The sequence below is a fragment of the Macadamia integrifolia genome, chromosome 10 (assembly GCF_013358625.1).
Source record: "Macadamia integrifolia cultivar HAES 741 chromosome 10, SCU_Mint_v3, whole genome shotgun sequence".
NCBI classification, from domain to species: Eukaryota; Viridiplantae; Streptophyta; class Magnoliopsida; order Proteales; family Proteaceae; genus Macadamia; species Macadamia integrifolia.
This window is the reverse complement of record NC_056566.1, coordinates 571,811-579,043: the sequence shown is the minus strand read 5'-3', so window position 1 is coordinate 579,043 and position 7,233 is coordinate 571,811.

Here is a 7,233-nt window from a genome sequence, read left to right as displayed (position 1 = left end):
ATCTGGTATGCAGCATCTACCCATTCCCCCTCCGCTTTCAAACAAGAAGAGGTACCTAATTATGTGATAATTCCAAATTAAAGTTGGTTTAAGTTAATACTCAGAGCTATTCCTGGAAAACCAATAGCACGCCATGCTCCGTACAGATGTGGTCATCAATACAATAAGCGTCTTTGAATTCGTTTTCCAATAGTCACTTTAACTTTCTCTCAATCCAACCCAAGTCAGTTCTTCTGAGTTCAATAAAAAAATTCTGTTGATTTTCAACATTTTTCTTTACAGATGCTTTAAAAAATAAATAAAAAAACAAAAATAGTAAAAAAAAAAAAAGAGTAGTAATAGATATCATCTATTAGTTCCCCTTAAGCTTTGCTTTCATCAGAAATTGTTAATGGGTATCATTAAATTTCATCGAAATCACTCTCTATTTCTGTTTTCATTCTTATTTTTTCGTGTTTCCCATCATATGAGTTAGCCAGCTAGGTCCCTTTTTTCGTGAAGAATTATTGTTATTTTAATTTAGATAATCAATCTTGGGTATATTCCAGAATGAGCTAAAAGCTATGTAAGTACCGTTTATGGAGTAGTCTCATCCTTTTACGTCCTTGATTTTTTTAGTTTATTTTTTGGGTAGTTTATTCATTGCTTAATATCAGTAGCCTATGCTCTGTAGCCTTCTCTGAAAATGGAACTGATATGGGGTTTCTAAAAGTCTCTGTTGAATCTGGTGAGTAGTTGAAGTTTTGATTTATGGCTCTGAATTTGTGGGCTTATGATGTTTGATTTTTTCTTTTGCTTTGGCTTTCTATGAATTTGAATTTAGTTTCGTCACCTCGTTTGTGCTGTAGTTTCTCTAATCATTGAGGAAAATCAGCTTCAAATTTTCCTGTTATTCAGTATTTTATCCTAGTCTCAAAGATGGGCTGAAATCATGTAATTACAGTAAGATTTCTGCTGCCCTGATCAATGGGAATTCCATCCTTCCTATGCCTTCACTAGGTAGTGTGTCAGCTTGATGAGGCAGAAAATCAAGAACTTCCACAGGTTCATTTTGCCACATATTTCATATCAACTAGGTTGGGGAAGCTCCAACTCCCTCATCTACTTTGGAGCCCTCTCAAAGTACTTGTTCGTAATTGGAACTGGTGAGAATGAGTATATATTGAATTAGTTCTTAAGCAAATATTATGATGATGCTAGTCATAAAGCTTTCACAACAAACCTGACTACTGCACCATTTAACCAGAAAACTCATGTTAATCCTTACCTCCAACTCTCAATTATTATTAAAGAGATATGAAGGCTTTAATGTGAGTATGGTTTAAAGTATCTCCGATATCAATACGATACCCTCCGATACATATCTTAAATTTAACCGATCGATACGATACATGAAATTTTTAAAATCCTTTCGTATCTATATATATCCTACGATACATACCGATATGCACTAATACACTATCGATACATATTGATACTCTATGGAAAATATAAAATCGAGGTGAAATATATATGTTTCAGTATGTATCAGTAAGTATCGGTGACTATTTGTATGTATCGATCTGTACGTATCGACGAGTATCAATACGTATCGGTGAGTATTGGTATGTATCGATCAGTACGTATCGGTGAGTATCAGTATATACCGATACAGTGCGTTACGGTCATATAATGGCCAAGATGGGTATTTTTTCAGAAAACACGATTTTTTGAGGGGTTTTTGTTCCAAAGTTGCTGCCAGTCATATTTCTCTCTAACTAAAGTGGAAATCAAGGTTGGGACACAAGGATTTTACATTTATGGGAAACTACAAACCTTGAATTCTTAATGGGATACCCTCAATTTAGTGTTTATGCATAATACTTGTTATCAATAGTTTTTTTTAACAAATTTTTTATGCAAAAGTGTTTAAAAATATGTTTCTTATCCATTGCGTATCTTTAGCTTATCTCCGATACGATACAATACCCTCCGATATGTATCTTGACTCTCTAATGGGGGAGATTGTACTTTAAGCAACATTTTTAAATGACAAAAGTAACATTCAATATGTAGGTACAGTTTGGTTCCTATAAATCTACATTCGACATTTCACAATATGTAGGACACTCAATTTGTTGTAATGTATTTTTGGTTCCAAATGTTGCTCCAATTACTGCAAATATTAGCATGAACTATACATTTCATTATTTGTTTAATTGAAATGTAGATTTGCTATTACAATGGAGTTCGATACCGGCTACAAGAGGCGCAAGAAAATAATTATCTTTGCAACGACTATTGTGTTGTTTTATGGTTGTCCTTGTTGGCAACTCGGCCACATGGCAGTGATGACGTGGCCAGTTTGGGTGACGTGTATGAAAATGATGACATGGCAGTGTCCAGTATCACCGATGAGATAACAGAGCAGCTTGGTATGCATGGAGTGGTTTAATACATCATTAATAGGTAGTGCGGGTTTCTGGGTCAAAACTGGTAAAATTGGCCTATTTACGATCAAGGAAATTTTCGGCAGTGAAAATGACATTTTTGGAAGATCGGTTCTTCATGAAAAAGATAGATTGTAATTTACCTAGTCCAGTGCATTTGATTTCGTTACATTCCGATACCGTATGAAGAAGTTACGACATTTGTGGCAGTCGAGGGAAGTTTCGGCATTGAAGATGAATTTTTTAAAGGAAGTGTTCTACATGTAACAATACGACAAAAATACAATCTTTCCAACGGTTCTGATTTCATTGTATTCCGATTCCGTATGAGAAAGATACATCATTGGAAAGGTGTAGGGGCATTTTGGTCTTTTTACACGGATGATTCAGATGATTGAGTCTTCTGAAAAGTCGTAGAGCATCCAGTTACGATTCCAACGCACTTCATTTCATCTTGATCGGATATCGTATGAAAAAGTTATAAGTGTTTCCGTAAAGTCGGTTTGAAAATCCAAACCGAAAATCCATCAGTTGCTCTCGGTGTTGGGTGGATTTTTCGGAATTTATTTTTGAAATTTGAAGGGCTTTTGTGTAATTTAAAGATTTTGAAGGTCTGAGTTGCAAGGGGTCTTTAAGCACTGAAACATATGGAGGCAGGGGCTTGATTGTAATAAAGAGGAGTAAAGGGAAGTGAAATGGATGGTCAAGATTCGACCACGTAGGCTTGATGCCCATCCAAAGGCTGCTGAGATTTTGGTGTGATATGGACGAGATAGATGCTTGTGCGTAGGATTTGATTGGTTAGGTGCATAACTCTTGATGCACTGGCGCTACACCTTATCAAGTATGTTAGTGTGTTTCGCGCGTGTATAGAAGATATAAAGAAGATTCCAATCTTAATGATCTCATGAAATCATATTAAAGCCAACATGGAGGATTCGGATCCAACGGTCAATAATCCTTTTCACTTTTGTGAGTGGGAGACAAGCTCCCTTAAAATCCGGAAAAGCAACCAATCATAGATCGACAACACTTCTGACGATGTCAGCGCCGACGTCATGATGACGTCATCGAGATTCAAATCTAACGGTTTGGATCTGTTGTCCATTGGTTTAATCGGACGGCTTGGATTATAAGATCTTTTCTATGAGATCTATGGTCAGATTTCACCCTTGTTGCGCGCGCCGCCGGTGTAGCCTACGCCACCCCTACGAAGATTCCATTTCAGGTTATCTCATTGCTCCAACTTCAAAATGTCATATCTCCCTCATTTTAACTCGGATTTGGGTGAACCAAGTTGCAGCTTCTTCGTTTTTCAAGCCCTACACCATGGAAGCAAGAAAAATGGGTTTTGAGTGAAAGAAGGCTACGATTTTGGTAGGAGAAGCTTCCCCCTCTTTGTTGGTCCTTGAATGAATATACATTCTTGATGATAAATGTTCTTAGGCCATTAAAGGAGGTAAAAGAGGTGGTTGAAGTGTGTTAATGGTACATTAACTCAAAGCCAAGGAAGAAGAGAAGAAAGCAAGGATGTGTTTGCTTTGAAGAGCAAGAAGCCAAGGAGAGAGAAGGTGTGAGCACCAAACTTGTCAGTACAAGTTTCCAGTCATCCCAGGCAATCGGTTGTGAGATTCTCTAACCTTGGATTTTACATTACATATATGTATGTATGTTAGGGTTAGTTGTGGATGAATGTATACATGCTAGGTTAGTTATGGATGAACTGTAAGCATGCTAGCTAGTTGTGGATGCATATGCTAGGCAGAGCTTGACTGTAGGGCATTGATATAAGCCCAATTTAATTGTATTATTTATTGTGTGCTTAGTGGGTGCTAAGCACCGGGAGTGGGTGCTCCCGTGTAGTGGGTGCTACACATTGTATCGGCACTACGAGTGCCATCTCAGCTTCGGCTTGAGAAAATTGGGTGTGGGTGCAGTCAAAAGTAGTGTATTGAGTAGGTACGAAGCCTTTACAGGCACTACTCCGGGGATGTAGGAAAATTGCTGAACCTCGTAAAAACCCTGTGTTGTGGGTGCTTGTTGTTTGCATTTGATATTGAAGTGCGTGGAATGTGGAATGGGTGTGCATACTTGGAAGTGTCTATGAGAGGCTGAGTGTGCATACGACTGTGTGCAAACAGGGACAGGTATATCAGGTTTTTCTTGGCCAGACATCGGACAGGTTTTTAGGGATCGGAATTGGACTCACTGATTCACCCCCCCTCTCAGTGACTGCCGGGTTACAACAATTGGTATCAGAGCCGATACTCAGTGATAGTTTGATCAACAACTGAGCGATCCAGCGGCAGCGGCAGTGACAGTATGGCAGGTGAAGGTTATTCAGGACATGCACCAAAGTTTGATGGATCTGATTTTATCTTGTGGAAGAGGAGAATGCAGTCGTACCTAGGTTCACTAGGTTATGATGTTTGGGTATCAGTTCTGATTGGGTACACAGAGCCTGAAGGAGGTCCGGTTGACAATGAAGCTAAGAAGGCTTATTGTTACAATCAGAAGGCTGTGAATGCAATATTCTCAGCATTGGATAAAAGTGTGATGACCAAGGTAATGGATTGTGACTCAGCCAAGGATATCTGGGGAAGACTGAAGAGTATTGATGAAGAGTCTAAAAAATCATTTAATGATGAAGATGATGAGGCTATGTTCATGGTCTCAATAGACGTGGAAGAAAACAAAGAAGATTCTTCTAGCAAGGAAGATTCTAAAGAAGAAGAAGAGGAAGATGAAAAATCACATCTAGAGGCTGAACTCACAGTTGCCCTTAGAGAGCTTAAAAGAGAAAGGAAGAAAGTGAAAAAGGTCACTCAAGACCTTAAGGGGCAAGAACAATTAGTTCTTGAGTTGAGAGATCAAACCAATAAGTCAAGGAAGACCTTTGATGATCTTGAGTATCAACTCTCACAGAAGACCATTGACTGCAACACTCTTGAGTTAGAGAAAGTGGCTTTGAAAGCACAACTAGAGGAGCAATATGAGATTCTTGCACAATTTGATGGTTATGCAGATGAGCTAGCCTTATTAAAGGCTAAGGTTGAAGAATATGGGAGAACTGAGATTGAAAGAGAAGACTTAGAAAATGAAGATGTTGAAGATGACTCTACTCCAAAAGAGCATCCTAGCAGTAAGAAGCTCAATGACATTATCAATGCTCAAAGATCGACTCACATCAAATTTGGACTTAGATTTGTTGGGGAGTCTTCCAAAAATACCAAGGCAAATGGTAAGGGAACAGTACATAATCCTATCAAAGTCAATGATAGGAATGCTCAAAGAGGAAAGACACATGTTACTACTGCTGGCAATGTCAAGAGAGCAGTACAAAAAGATAAAGTGCAGACTGGTCCAACTAGAAGAGGAAATCCATCTATATTCCATAAGACTAACCATGCTAGACAACCACAGTTGGCAAGGCCAAGCAGGAAAGCAGAGAGCTATGGATACAGTCAAGGTCCTCAACAGAGGCCTAGAGCATTTGACAACTTTAGAGCTCCTTACAGATGGTAGATGGAACCTGTGATGCAGAGGCACACCTTTCAAGGTTATTGTTACAAACAAATGCAACACTTTTGGACACAAGATCTCAGGTTGCAAGTTCAACATTGGTCCAAGGAGTTATGTGGATGGAAATCCTTTTGCACCCCTTATGGAGGAAACAGTTGAATGTTACAGATGCAACAACCTTGGACATATTGCAAGGAATTGTAGAACTGTGTTTCCCCCACAAAGACAGGAGAACAGAGGTAAGCAGAGAGTTTTCAGAAACATAGAAGATGATGAGATGGAGAGATAGTTCTCAAGACAGAAGAAAACAAAGAAATCTAAATCTGTCAAGAAAGTTTGGGTTAAGAGAGAGAGAGTAGAAGATGAAGAAGATGCAGCAGCATTTGTTATTCATAGAGCTTTTAAGGCTCAAGGAGACTCTAATCCATGGATTCTTGATAGTGGTTGCTCAAGCCACATGACAGGAGATAAGGAAAGGTTTGAACAATTACATGACTTTGAAGGTGGATCCGTGAAGTTTGGCAACAACAATGGTGCCAGAATTACAGGGAAGGGGTCCATAAGTTTGAACCATGGGAAGGTGAAATCCCTTGATGTCTTGTATGTTGAAGGACTCAAACACAATCTTCTCAGCATCAGTAAAATTTGTGACAAAGGGCATGAAGTAACTTTCACTAGTAAAGGGTGTGAGATAAGAAGATCAAGCAGTGGAAAGGTTGTAGCTACTGGACGGAGAACTTTAGGGAACTTGTACACCTTGACAGAGTTAGAGAAAGATTCTTGCATGGTCAGCATAGATGAGGAGATATGGTTGTGGCACAGAAGACTTGGGCATATTGGTTTCAAGAATCTTGCCAAGATTTCTTCGAAGAAGGCAGTGAGAGATGTTCCTAAGTTGAAGAAGCTCTCCAATCCTATATGTGCATCTTGTCAAAAGGGAAAGCAAACCAGAATCTCCTACAAGTCTAAGGAGTATTATTCCAGTTCTCCATTGCAGTTGATTCACACAGACCTATGTGGTCCTATGAGGACACCTAGCACCTCATGAGAGAGATACATCATGTTGTTTGTTGATGATCATTCAAGAATGGTGTGGGTGATGTTCTTGAAACATAAGTCAGAGGCTTTAGAAAGATTTAAGATCTTTAAGAAGCAAGTTGAGAATCAGACAGGGAAGAAGATAAAGTGTCTGAGATCTGACAGAGGAGGTGAGTACAGTTGGGATGATTTTGAAGAATACTGCTATGAGCATGGTATCAGGAAACAAACTTCAGCTCCAAGA